At 46.5% G+C, this 14,803-nt stretch overlaps 1 protein-coding gene across 5 annotated transcripts in view; it reads left to right on the top strand.

Moving 5' to 3' along the window:
- The first annotated feature begins 7,226 nt into the window (after positions 1-7,226).
- Positions 7,227-14,803, top strand: part of RBBP8NL (RBBP8 N-terminal like) — a 43,569-nt gene continuing 35,992 nt past the window's right edge. For 2 of the 5 annotated variants that reach the window (XM_040434966.1, XM_040434971.1), the window contains exon 1: positions 7,227-7,370. The gene's annotated coding sequence lies outside the window, so the exon portion shown is untranslated. Of the gene's footprint in view, positions 7,472-7,546; positions 7,660-14,803 lie in introns of those variants that run through there. The other 3 variants (XM_040434967.1, XM_040434970.1, XM_040434968.1) reach the window with 3 other exon arrangements.

Raw genomic sequence — 14,803 nt, forward strand, 5'->3', positions numbered from 1 at the left:
ACGGACCATGTGATTGGAGCATGTGATCTGATGTCACCACAGGTCCTAGCCGGTAGTTCATCATTAAAGAAGTAAAGAAGAGACCGGGAACTACGCGAACAAGAGGAGAAGGTGAGTTAATTTTTTTATTTTTTTTAACCCCTCCAGCGCTATTGTACTATGCATTCTGTATTCAGAATGCTATTATTTTCCCTTATAACCATGTTATAAGGGAAAATAATACAGTGAATAGACTGTCACCTAGCAACCATGCGTGAAAATCGCAACGCATCCGCACTTGCTTGCGGATGCTTGCGATTTTCACGCAACCCCATTCACTTCTATGGGGCCTGCGTTGCGTGAAAAACGCAGAATATAGAGCATGCTGCGATTTTCACGCAACGCACAAGTGATGCTTGAAAATCACCGCTCATGTGAACAGCCCCATAGAAATCAATAGGTCGGTATTCAGTGTGGGTGCAATGCGTTCACCTCACGCATCGCATCCGCGCGGAATACTCGCCCGTGTGAAAGGGGCCTTACCAAGGGCCCAAGACTAACCTCCTGTAATACAGAGAGGGAGGCCAGACATCCGGCTTTAGGCCTCTTTCACACGGCGAGATTTCTGTGCGGGTGCAATGCGTGAGGTGAACGCATTGCACCCGCACTGAATCCGGACCCATTCATTTCTATGGGGCTGTGCACATGAGAGGTGATTTTCACACATCACTTGTGCGTTGCGTGAAAATCGCAGCATGCTCTATTTTGTGCGTTTTTCACGCAACGCAGGCCCCATAGAAGTGAATGGGGCTGCGTGAAAATCGCAAGCATCCGCAAATGGCAGGTCGGCAATCCACGGCTGCCGGCCGTGTGCACCCCGCATCACGGATGTGGACCCATTTACTTGAATGGGTCCGCAATCCCGGAGATGCGGAACGGAGTCATGGAACGGAAGTGCTTCCATGGTGTTTCTTTCCGTGGTTCCGCACCGCAAAAAAATATGATAACGGCCGTGTGCATGAGGCCTTACTGAGAGAAGGAGTGTGGCTTGGTGGAGTTGGGGGTGTGGACTTGAGTGTCTTCCTTTTTGGCGTTAAGCAACTGGCCAACCTAAGGCTGCATTTATATCTCCGTTTTAAAGATCCAGCGCAAATACCGTCTGGTCAAAACCTTGCATTTATGATGGAAATCAGCCGGATCACCACAGGACCCCACTGCAATCAATAAGGATCCAAATTGAGAGGCCTTAACCCATTCCTAAGCAGGTGCATGTCACAAATATTGAAAGCTCCAAAAAATGTTTCCCATTTTGAATGTAAAAAACTGTATACAATAAAAAAAAAAACTGAACTCATATCACTGCATCCATGAGACCTAAATATTAAAATATGACGTTACTTATCCCACACAGTGAGAAACAAATACGATATATGACAGAATTGGTTTTGGTCACGTCACCGCTCAATGGAATAACGTTAAATGTATCCCAAAATTATACCAATAAAAATACAGCTCAACACAAAGACCATTTTTAATGGTATTTTGTAAAATAGTAACATAAAACTATACAGTCAGGTCCATAAATATTGGGACATCGACACAATTCTAACATTTTTGGCTCTATACACCACCACAATGGATTTGAAATGAAACTAACAAGATGTGCTTTAGGCCTCATGCACAGGACCGTTGTGTGCACCCGTGGCCGTTGTGCCGTTTTCCGTTTTTTTTCGCGGACCCATTGACTTTCAATGGGTCCGTGGAAAAATCGGAAAATGCACCGTTTTGCAGCCGCATCCGTGATCCGTGTTTCCTGGCCGTGAAAAAAATATGACCTGTCCTATTTTTTTCACGGCCAACGGTTCACGGACCCATTCAAGTCAATGGGTCCGTGAAAGAACACGGATGCACACAAGATTGGCATCCGTGTCCGTGATCCGTGGCCGTAGGTTAGTTTTTATACAGACGGATCCGAAGATCCGTCTGCATAAAGCTTTTTCAAAGCTGAGTTTTCACTTCGTGAAAACTCAGAACCGACAGTATATTCTAACACAGAAGCGTTCCCATGGTGATGGGGACGCTTCTAGTTAGAATACACTACAAACTGTGTACAAGACTGCCCCCTGCTGCCTGGCAGCACCCGATCTCTTACAGGGGGCCGTGATCAGCACAATTAACCCCTTCAGGTGCGGCACCTGAAAGGGTTAATTGTACTATCATATCCCCCTGTAAGAGATCAGGGCTGCCAGGCAGCAGGGGGCAGACCCCCCCCCCCCTCCCCAGTTTGAATATCATTGGTGGCCAGTGCGCCCCCCCCCCCTCCCTCTATTGTAATAATTCGTTGGTGGCACAGTGTGCGCCCCCCCCCCCCTTCCTCCCTCTATTGTAATAAATCGTTGGTGGCACAGTGTGCGCCCCCCATTGCCCCCCCCCCTCTATAGCATTAACAACGTTGGTGGCCAGTGTGCAGCCTCCCATCTCCCCCCCCCCCTCCCCCCCATCATCATTGGTGGCAGCGGAGTTCCGATCGGAGTCCCAGTTTAATCGCTGGGGCTCCGATCGGTAACCATGGCAACCAGGACGCTACTACAGTCCTCGTTGCCATGGTTACTTAGCAATAGTACAATAGTAGAAGATTAATACTTACCTGCTGCTGTGATGTTCGTGTCCGGCCGGGAGCTCCACCTACTGGTAAGTGACAGTGACAGGTCTGTGCGGCGCATTGCTAAATGAACCGTCACTTACCAGTAGGAGGAGCTCCCGGCCGGACACGAACATCACAGCTCCCAGGTAAGTATGAATCTTGTACTATTGCTAGTAACCCGCTGCCACCAATTATCGGGGGGGGGGGGCGCAAGATGGGAGGCCGCACACTGGCCACCAATGTTGTTAATGCTATAGAGGGAGGGGGGCCAATGATTGCCACCAACGATTTATTACAATAGAGGGAGGAAGGGGGGGGGGGGCGCACACTGTGCCACCAACGAATTATTACAATAGAGGGAGGAAGGGGGGGCACACTGTGCCACCAACGAATTATTACAATAGAGGGAGGAAGGGGGGGGCGCACACTGTGCCACCAACGATTTATTACAATGGAGGAAGGGGGGGGGGGCCGCACTGGCCACCAATGATATTCAAACTGGGGAGGGGGGGGGGGGTCTGCCCCCTGCTGCCTGGCAGCCCTGATCTCTTACAGGGGGATATGATAGTACAATTAACCCCTTCAGGTGCGGCACCTGAGGGGTTAATTGTGCTGATCACGGCCCCCTGTAAGAGATCGGATGCTGCTAGGCAGCAGGGGGCAGTCATGTACACAGTTTGTAGTATATTCTAACTAGAAGCGTCCCCATCACCATGGGAACGCCTCTGTGTTAGAATATACTGTCGGAAATGAGGTTTCACGATCTAACTCATATCCGACAGTATATTCTAACATAGAGGCGTTCCCATGGTGATGGGGACGCTTCAAGTTAAAATATACCATCGGATTGGAGAAAACTCCGATCTGATGGTATAAAAGGGACTCCGGACTTTACATTGAAAGTCAATGGGGACGGATCCGTTTGAAATGGCACCATATTGTGTCAACGTCAAACGGATCCGTCCCCATTGACTTGCATTGTAATTCAGGACGGATCCGTTTGGCTCCGCACGGCCAGGCGGACACCAAAATGACTTTTTTTTCATGTCCGTGGATCCTCCAAAAATCAAGGAAGACCCACGGACGAAAAAACGGTCACGGATCACGGACCTACGGACCCTGTTTTTGCGGACCGTGAAAAAAAACGTTCGTGTGCATGAGGCCTAAACTGCAGACTGTCAGCTTTAATTTGAGGGTATTTACATCCAAATCAGGTGAACGGTGTAGGAATTACAACAGTTTACATATGTGCCTCCCACTTGTTAAGGGACCAAAAGTAATGGGACAATTGGCTTCTCAGCTGTTCCATGGCCAGGTGTGTGTTATTCCCTCATTATCCCAATTACAATGAGCAGATAAAAGGTCCAGAGTCCATTTCAAGTGTGCTATTTGCATTTGGAATCTGTTGCTGTCAACTCTCAAGATGAGATCCAAAGAGCTGTCATTATCAGTGAAGCAAGCCATCATTAGGCTAAAAAAAAAAAAAAAACATCAGAGAGATAGCAAAAACATTAGGCGTGGCCAAAACAACTGTTTGGAACATTCTTAAAAAGAAGGAACGTACCAGTGAGCTCAGCAACACCAAAAGACCCTGAAGACCACGGAAAACAACTGTGGTGGATGACCGAAGAATTATTTCCCTGGTGAAGAAAACACCCTTCACAACAGTTGGCCAGATCAAGAACACTCTCCAGGAGGTAGGTGTATGTGTGTCAAAGTCAACAATCAAGAGAAGACTTCACCAGAGTGAATACAGAGGGTTCACCACAAGATGTAAACCATCGGTGAGCCTGAAAAACAGGAAGGCCAGATTAGAGTTTGCCAAACGACATCTAAAAAAGCCTTCACAGTTCTGGAACAACGTCCTATGGATAGATGAGACCAAGATCAACTTGTACCAGAGTGATGGGAAGAGAAGAGTATGGAGAAGGAAAGGAACTGCTCATGATCCTAAGCATACCACCTCATCAGTGAAGCATGGTGGTGGTAGTGTCATGGTGTGGGCATGTATGGCTGACAATGGAACTGGTTCTCTTGTATTTATTGATGATGTGACTGCGGACAAAAGCAGCAGGATGAATTCTGAAGTGTTTCGGGCAATATTATCTGCTCATATTCAGCCAAATGCTTCAGAACTCATTAGATGGCACTTCACAGTGCAGATGGACAATGACCCAAAGCATACTGCAAAAGCAACTAAAGAGTTTTTTAAGGGAAAGAAGTGGAATGTTATGCAATGGCCAAGTCAATCACCTGACCTGAATCCGATTGAGCATGCATTTCACTTGCTGAAGACAAAACTGAAGGGAAAATGCCCCAAGAACAAGCAGGAACTGAAGACAGTTGCAGTAGAGGCCTGGCAGAGCATCACCAGGGATGAAACCCAGCGTCTGGTGATGTCTATGCGTTCCAGACTTCAGGCTGTAATTGACTGCAAAGGATTTGCAACCAAGTATTAAAAAGTGAAAGTTTGATTTATGATTATTATTCTGTCCCATTACTTTTGGTTCCTTAACAATATATGCAAACTGTTGTAATTCCTACACCGTTCACCTGATTTGGATGTAAATACCCTCAAATTAAAGCTGACAGTCTGCAGTTAAAGCACATCTTGTTTGTTTCATTGCAAATCCATTGTGGTGGTGTATAGAGCCAAAAATGTTTGAATTGTGTCGATGTCCCAATATTTATGGACCTGACTGTATAACAACCAAGCAGATTTCAAATTACAGTGGGGTGGGGAGACCTTTCCCTAAAGATCACCCTACGATACAACTCAGCCCAGAGACGACCCCTAATGGTGGGGATTCTCTGTCCTCTTGGGGCATTTTCCCTTCAGTTTTGTATTCAGCAAGTGAAATGCATGCTCAATCGAATTCAGGTCTGGTGATTGACTTGGCCATTGCATAACATTCCACTTCTTTCTCTTAAAAAACTCTTTGGTTGCTTTTGCAGTATTCTTTGGGTCATTGTCCATCTGCACTGTGAAGCGCCGTCCAAGAGTTCTGAAGCATTTGGCTGAATATAAGCAGATAATATTGCCCGAAACACTTCAGAATTCATCCTGCTGCTTTTGTCATCAGTCACATCATCAATAAATAGAAGAGAACCAGTTTCATTGGAGCCATACATGCCCACGCCATGACACTACCACCACCATGCTTCACTGATGAGGTGGTATGCTTAGGATCATGAGGAGTTCCTTTCCTTCTCCATACTCTTCTCTTCCCATCACTCTGGTACAAGTTGATCTTGGTCTCATCTATCCATAGGACGTTGTTCCAGAACTGTGAAGGCTTTTTTAGATGTCGTTTGGCAAACTCTAATCTGGCCTTCCTGTTTTTGAGGCTCACGGATGGTTTACATCTTGTGGTGAACCCTCTGTATTCACTCTGGTGAAGTCTTCTCTTGATTGTTGACTTTGACACACATACACCTACCTCCTGGAGAGTGTTCTTGATCTGGCCAACTGTTGTGAAGGGTGTTTTCTTCACCAGGGAAAGAATTCTTCGGTCATCCACCACAGTTGTTTTCCGTGGTCTTCAGGGTCTTTTGGTGTTGCTGAGCTCACAGGTGCGTTCCTTCTTTTTAAGAATGTTCCAAACAGTTGTTTTGGCCACGCCTAATGTTTTTGCTATCTCTCTGATGTGTTTGTTTTCTCAGCCTAATGATGGCTTGCTTCACTGATAGTGACTCATTGAATCTCATCTTGAGAGTTGACAGCAACAGATTCCAAATGAAAATAGCACACTTGAAATGAACTCTGGACCTTTTATCTGCTCATTGTAATTGCGATAATGAACATACCTGGCCATGGAACAGCTGAGAAGCCAATTGTCCCATTACTTTTGGTCCCTTAACAAGTGGGAGGCACATATGCAAACTGTTGTAATTCCTACACCGTTCACCTGATTTGGATGTAAATACCCTCAAATTAAAGCTGACAGTCTGCAGTTAAAGCACATCTTGTTCGTTTCATTTCAAATCCATTGTGGTGGTGTATAGAGCCAAAAATGGTACAATTGTGTTGATGTCCCAATATTTATGGACCTGACTGTATCTGCTGACAGGCCCTTCAACTACTATACTAGGGCAAATGGACCACCCTTCTAGGAGGCCACCGGGGTTGTCTTTCAATTTTCCAAGACTCCAGAAAGGCAAATCTGTATTGTTACATAGTAATGCTGGAGCGGGAATGTGTTACTTCATGTCTTTGCCATCTAGGACACTGGGAAAGGTGGCTTATTACTCCTCTGGAAGATGAAACAGGACCATATGGGTTGTCACCAGGAGCTGGGTAGAACTTGAGAGAGGAGGATGACTTTTATATTTTTTATTTTAGGGTAAAAGCCCTTTAATATATAGATTGCATTACCTCTTGACAAACTTTCCCAGTTCCTGCATTTACACAAAGCCTCCACCTCTAGACTCCCATAGTACAATCGTATCTCTATTCCATCCAGCACTATACAAGTTCTGCAGCTTTGTTGAGAAACAGCGCGACCGGTCTGTCCACTCTCAGTATGGTTTGCCTCGTTGCTGCTGCAGGGATGAAGGAACTTAAACCTGTTCGACAGGTTTGTCAAAAAGAAAAAAAAAAAAAGACTAATTTATTTTATTTCTGTGTTTGGTGTCTGTGCAGTCGGACTACCAGCTGATATCAGGCTGTGGAGACTATTCCAATTTCTCATACTTGAAGGTGGACACCAAGGCTTGAAGGACTGGAGCCGTCTGTGAGAAGAGACATGTAAGTGACGTGTGCTGTGCATTTACAGTTATAGTCTGCAGCTACCTGTTGACACTGGAGGTGACGGGAAGGCAAGATACAGAGGACAGCAAGACTGCAAGGTAGGAGCTAGAGAGGGAAACACCTGCCCGACCACTGAAATCAGCATGGGATGGTCATGATGGAAAGCACTGATCTGTGATAGACCTGGGGGATCTGGAAATAATGCATGAGCATGGGAAGAATTGGTAGAAGCCGGCATATGCAGAGGGTGTCAACGGGCGACTATGTACTATGTATGTACTAAGAGGTATATTGGGAATTGTGGCTCAGAAATAAGACGTATGGAACCAAGTGGAAAATGGGGCATTAGTTATTATTGCATGGTGTCATAACTGATTGGAAGATAATAGGTAGATAGATAGATAAAAAAAGATATAATATTTTGAATTAATATCCTTCAATAATTTTTGTAGTATTTTTGTGTATCACAAGCATTTTTTCGATTGATGTTACATGGGCAGATAGGAGGAAGCAGTGCTGTGCCGTATCCAAAGGCAATGAGAGGCCACACAAAGCCTAGTACTAGGCACATGTGATATAGTAACACACTAAGCCCAGATACTGAGGAGCACATCACAGCAGGCCACTGTACGTCTGGATGATGCACCCAGCACTTACTACGCGAGGATATCCTGGCCATAGTCATAAAACCTATCCACTGGTAACAGCACCTCATGGACTGTAGTATATGGACCTCACGGTAGCAGTCACAGTTCACCGGGCCCTAACACCCTGGGGCCCACAGTCCACTCATGCATGTATTCATATAGCACAATAATGTATTAATGCTGGAACGAACTCATACAAGTACTTATATTTTATAATGCATACAGGTTCTCTAGAGCATGGTTAGATCCAGGGATATGTGAGGTGATTTAATGGAGGGCTGGGCATTAATTTTGTTTCAGGGTCCAGGACGTTCAAAGTAAATCTTTTGGATTATGGTAAAACTTCTGTCCCTGTAGCAGCAGAACTCATGGTAACGGATGAGCTTTAGAGTTTTTTCTTCCAAAACCAGTGCCAGGTTGTGTGGTATTGGAGCTGAACCCCATTGACTTAGTAGCTGAGCCACGATACCACATCTTACCCCTTGACCAGCGTGGCTGAGTTGCTAGAAGAAACAGCCATGTTTTTTTCTAATCCTACACAACCCTTTTAGGACCAGCAATCAAGGGTTAAAAAATGCCTATGGCTGCCGCAGGAGCCATGTGACTAAACAAGACTGAAGTTGGCAATGACTTTTTGAGTGTTACCCCACAGGAATGCAGAAGTATAGGCCCGTCACATAAGAGGAGCTTTGTACTCGTACTCCGAGCAGGTGAAATGTCACTAAAGGAATGGCAATGCCCTGCCACCAAAGCAGGGAAAGAATAAACTGTCTTTGTCTGCAGGTCATTAAAACATAATCAAAGATTGGGATTGTAGAACATACGTGCGCTGCTAACCCTCAAAGTGGCCCATAAATAAGACTTACGGACACCAGTTATTCTGTGGCCAGCTTTATTGAAGAACATCTTAACATAAATCTTCAAACTAAACTACATACATAATAATTCTGCATTCAAAGAGTAGCCAATAAAGTAGACCCTTCATACGTTCGGCCTAAAACAGCTTAAAGGAGTTCTCTGGGAATGATTAAAAATGGCCGCCAGCAACCTGTCCTAGAATGTGAGCAGGACTGCCTGCACTACTTGTAGGGGGTGAGGGAGCGAGTCCTCACTACACACTACTCTCTGGAACTTACATATAGTACATATTGGTAATTGTACCTGTCAGGCTGCTCAGCCATGATGACCTATCATAGGCAGGATCATATCATTACCCTCTATTGTAAAGCAGTGTAGTGTGTGGGGAGGCCAGGCCCCTCAGCTCCGCAAGTCGTGACAACTAGACCTGATCATATACTAGGGCTAGGGTGGCCACTGGCTTCAACCTAGAAAGCCGGACCTCAAAGACCATGCCCCAAACCACGCCCACAGCACAACAGATCACGCCTCCAAACCACGTGAAGCCACACACCCACCCGCCGGCCGGAAAAACACACGGGAGGAAAGGGTAGAGCTGGGGGCAGCCCGGGGCGCTTCTCTCCCCCTCAGTCAGTCACAGGGAGCCATGTCTGCGGCTCTAGTGACTGACGGGGGGTGAGAGAAGCCTCAGTCAGTTTCTGCAGCTCACGCTCAGACAACGCAGTGATGCTGTCTGAGCGTGAGCTACTGAAAGGGTGGACATCCCTGTGTCCGTCCAGGCTCTGCGCTGGACGGAGGACAGGGAGCCTGAAAACTGGACTGTCTGGCCTAAAACCAGACATCTGGCCACCCTAACTAGGGCAGGTTGTTGGTAGTCATTTTAACTCATTCCTGGAGAACCCCTTTAAATTTACCAGCGAGCGATTTACCCCTCCTCCTAAAAAAGAGCCATTACAAGAATTAACTAGGGTAGGGACAGCAATTCTCCTTGCAATGATGAAGCTGGTTTTTTTCCTTATTTCTTTGTCCTGCTCACTGAGAAGGCCACACATGCTCAATTTCATCCTTCAACTGCCTCCTGAGCTGTGATAGGGAGAGCGGAGACACGCCTCCTGAGCTGTGATAGGGAGAGCGGAGACACGCCTCCTGAGCTGTGACAGGGAGAGCTGAGACACGCCTACTTAGCTGCAGCAGAAAAGACACTCCCCCTGAGCTGTCAGCTTGATATAAATCTAGCAGAGCAATGAATGGGGAGATCTCCGGATCCATGTGAGGTACACGGCTGGTTCTAGCTTTGTTAGAAAGAGGTTGTCATGTACTATATGTTGTCTGATTTTCATTTTTTACATTAGTCATGGGATAACCCCTTTAAGCTATATATAAAACTTTGGCTGCCTGCAGCTACCACTAGAGGGAGCAGGGAAGCTTACGCTGACTGTGTTATTCAATGTATAAATAGAATGCAGTATGCTCCCTCTAGTGGTAGCCACAGGTATACACAATGTTACAGTATGTCTGTATAGACTAGAGCAGGGGTGTCAAACTCAAATTCATCGGGGGCCGCATCAGCAGTTTGGTCACCCTCAAAGGGCCGGAAAACTTACAGTTACTTGGCTTGGCCCTTGGGGATCTCGGACGCCACTTCCACACTTTGGCCGGGGGCTCGGTGGAGCTGATGAGGTGTTTTATCCTAATGAGAAAGATTTCATAATAAGTATTTGGAGAAGGTGCAGAGGGATAGCAGAGCAGGGAGAGGCTGGTGCTGCTACTAGATGGTCATACCATGGGGGAGTAATAAAGCCCACCATAATGCCCCCCCCAGTGCCAGTAATAATAGCCCCCTATGCCAGTAATAGCAGCCCCCCTGTGCCAGTAATAGCAGCCCCCAGTAACAACAGCCCCTGGTAATAAGAGCCCCCGGTAATAAGAGCCCCCCTGTGCCAGTAATAGCAGCCCCCAGTAACAACAGCCCCTGGTAATAAGAGCCCCCAGTAATAAGAGCCCCTCTGTGCCAGTAATAACAGCCCCCAGTAATAACAGCCCCTCTGTGTCAGTAATAACAGCCCCCAGTAATAAGAGCCCCTCTGTGTCAGTAATAACAGCCCCCAGTAATAAGAGCCCCTCTGTGCCAGTAATAACAGCCCCCAGTAATAAGAGCCCCTCTGTGCCAGTAATAACAGCCCCCAGTAATAAGAGCCCACAATGGAAGCGCTTATCTCCCTGTGCCCAGCCGCAGCCGCCAGCTCGCTCGCTGCGCGGGCCACATGACGAGGTCTGGCGGGCCGGATTCGGCCCGCGGGCCTTGTGTTCGACACCCGTGGACTAGAGGATATGGAGCTCTGTATCCCAAGAATAGAGCCCTGACCCCTATAAAGATATTAATCAGCACAGTATTTTGACCCTGTGAGTGTAGAGGTGCCACATATGGGTAGTAGTCACTCTCCCCTGAAATAAATTGCTGTTACAGAAACTAGAAAAACAATCAGTTCCCTTTTCTGTGACTTTTCCATTTACAGCCCATGGTCCTGATCCCATGTCATAGGTGCTCCATCTTACAAATAGTAACCATGGGCAGAGCTTGTAAGGGGCTGTGCTGGTCAGGGCCGGCGTTAGTGGGGGGCAAACTGGGCAATTGCCCAGGGCCCCCATTGTCTAAGAGGCCCCCTGCTTCAATGCTGCTGTTCAGCTGAACGTCGGAGGAAGTAAATGGGTGGACAGCTGAACAGCTGCACTTTACAATGCAGTGTACGGTCTCCTCCCTCACATATAAGAGAAATCATTACCACAGTGCTAACAGGACCTGCCATAATGTCAGATGCAGGAGGCGGAGCTCAGCAGAGAAGAGGGGATGAAGGACCTGCAATGACCTCACCATCATGTAACGAGAACAGGAGGCGGAGCTCAGCAGTGAAGTAAAGTAATGAAGAAGAAAAAGTCCAGCCATGCATGTGAAGAAGTATGGATTCAATGTAAGTGCCAGGGAAATATCAGGGTACAACACCCTGGATATCATGGGAGTCTGGGGGACGAAGGTTCGCCGAAACGCGCGTCGGGGCTGGCGCCATCCTTAAGGGAGCACAGCATGGGTAACTGTTCTTTGTCCATTTGATTGTTATGTGATATAATTGCACTTGCACTTTATTGTGAATTTATGTTTTTGTGTATATGGACATATACACTGCCTGTCCCAAAAAAAAAGTCGCCACCTGGATTTAACTAAGCAAATAGTTCTGAGCCTCCTATTGGATAATTACTGCAGGGGCGATTATCTTTCAGCTGGCAATAAGTTATTTAACCCCAACTGGTGCAATGAGTTGCTTCTCATTTCTTAAACAACCATGTCGAAAGACACATCTCGTGGTCGTGGAAAAGATGTTAGTCTGTTTGAGAAGGGTCAAATCATTGGCATGCATCAAGCAGAGAAAACATCTAAGGAGATTGCAGAAACTACTAAAATTGGGTTTAGAACTGTCCAACGCATTATTAAAAACTGGAAGGATAGTGGGAACCCATCGTATTCGAGGAAGAAATGTGGCGGGAAAAAAATCCTGAATGATTGTGATCGGCGATCACCTAAACGTTTGGTGACATCAAATCAAAGAAAAACAGCAGTAGAACTCAGGGCTATGTTTAATAGTAAAAGTAAGAGCATTTCCACACGCACAATGCGAAGAGAACTCAAGGGATTGGGACTGAACAGCTGTGTAGCTGTAAGAAAACCACTAATCAGTGAGGCAACCAGAATAAAAGGCTTCATTTTGCTAGGGAGCATAAAGATTGGACTCTGGAGCAATGGAAGAAGGTCATGTGGTCTGATGAGTCCAGATTTACCCTGTTCCAGAGTGATGGGCGCATCAGGGTAAGAAGAGAGGCAAATGAAGTGATACACCCATCATGTCTAGTGCCCACTATACAAGCCTGTGGGGGCAGTGCTATGATCTGGGGTTGCTGCAGTTGGTCAGGTCTAGGTTCAGCAACAGTATGTGCTCCAAGAATGAGGTCAGCCGACTACCTGAACATACTGAATGACCAGGCTATTCCATCAATGGATTTTATCTTCCCTGATGGCACGGGCATATTCCAAGATGACAATGCCGGGTTTCATCGGGCTCAAATTGTGAAAGAGTGGTTCAGGGAGCAGGAGACATCATTGTCACACATGGATTGGCCACCACAGAGTCCAGACCTTAACCCCATTGAGAATCTTTGGGATGTGCTGGAGAAGGCTTTGCGCAGCGGTCAGACTCTACCATCATCAATGCAAGATCTTGGTGAAAAATGTATGAAGCACTGGATGGAAATACATCTTGTGACATTGCAGAAGCTCATCGAAACAATGCCACAGAGAATGCGAGCCGTAATCAAAGCTAAAGGCTTTTTTTTGGTGGCGACTTTTTTTTTGGACAGCCTGTGTATATGAACTCTGTACCCGCTGTGTCTTTCCTCCAGATGATGCAGCCTTTTCCCTGCACTTATACGCCTTTTTAATTATGTATGTTATATATGTTTTTGCAATCATGTAATAAATTGATATTGATTTATAAGTGGTCTGGTAGTAATTTATAGGTATTTACTTTGTGAGGCATTAGAGCAGAGCAAGAAGCCACAATGACATCACTGCAACCTCCTGCTCTGGGTCTCGCATGATGACGTCCTCATGTGAGACCCGGAGCAGGAGTGGTGATGACATTGGGACCGCATGCATCAGGACACAGCAACACAAGGCACAGATAAAACTGTGGTCTGCATCGCCGTTTTTTTCTTTTTTATATATACAAAATGTCCACACTGCTGGGGGCACCAGGGATGGGGGGAAGGAGATCATTATATATACTTGGCACTACTGGGAAGGAATGGAGGAGCATTATATACATACTGGCACTATGGTAGAATATTATATATATATATATATTGGCACTATGGGGGGAAGCATCATATATTGGAACTAGTGGGGGGGGGGGCACTACAGGGGTACATTAGAGCCATGGGGGGGGGGGGGCACAACAGGCACAGTATTGGGGGTAGCTTCAAGAGGTTCTCCGGGTTGTTTCATATTGATGACCTATCCTTAGGATAGGTCATCAATATTAGATCAGTGGGGGTCTGACACCCGGCACTCCCGACGATCAGCTGTTTGAGGAGACGCTGTGTGCACGTGCCGTCTCCCTTCTCTCGTCCTGCTCTGCTGCTGTATGTCTATGGGACAGCAGCAGTGAACAGCACGCGCCGTCTCTTCAAACAGCCGATCGGCGGGGGTGTCGTATGTCGGACTGTGATTTTACCACATTATTACAAGATGTGGGCCCCCTCTTTTGATTTTGCCCAGGGCCACATTTTGTCTAAAACCGGCCCTGGTGCTGGTGGTCGGGCTACACCCTTGTACTGGTGGAGCAGAATTCTCCTCAGATAGGCAGAGCTTCTACATGTATTCAACATTTAGTCAGCCCTGTTTTGTACACCAGCAAATCTGTTTATTTTCTGGGCAGTAATATTGGCAGCCATTCTAGGTTTTTCCTTATGCAGTACATAGTGTGTCAGTACAGAGTTATGATTGAAAGGGCATCTGTCAGCAGATTTGTACCTATGACACTGGCTGACATGTTACATATGCGCTTGGCAGCTGAAGGCATCTGTGTTGGTCCCATGTTCATATGTGCCCGCATTGCTGAGAAAACTGATGTTTTCATATATGCAAATGAGCCTCTAGGAGCAACGGGGGCGTTGTCATTACACCTAGAGGCTCTGCTCTCTCCTTTTCGAAAAAAACTTAGAGAAACTTTTGGCTTGACATAACCATAGACTATAAATGGGCAAAAGTAGTTAACAGGTGCATACTTTTGACTCTGTAATTATGTTTCTGTAAGCTTTTTTGCAGGACAGAGTAGCGTAGCATACCACGCTTAGGGCAGTATTCCGTTATAGGTT

Source organism: Bufo bufo, chromosome 6 (assembly GCF_905171765.1).
Source record: "Bufo bufo chromosome 6, aBufBuf1.1, whole genome shotgun sequence".
In the NCBI taxonomy this organism is placed as follows: domain Eukaryota; kingdom Metazoa; phylum Chordata; class Amphibia; order Anura; family Bufonidae; genus Bufo; species Bufo bufo.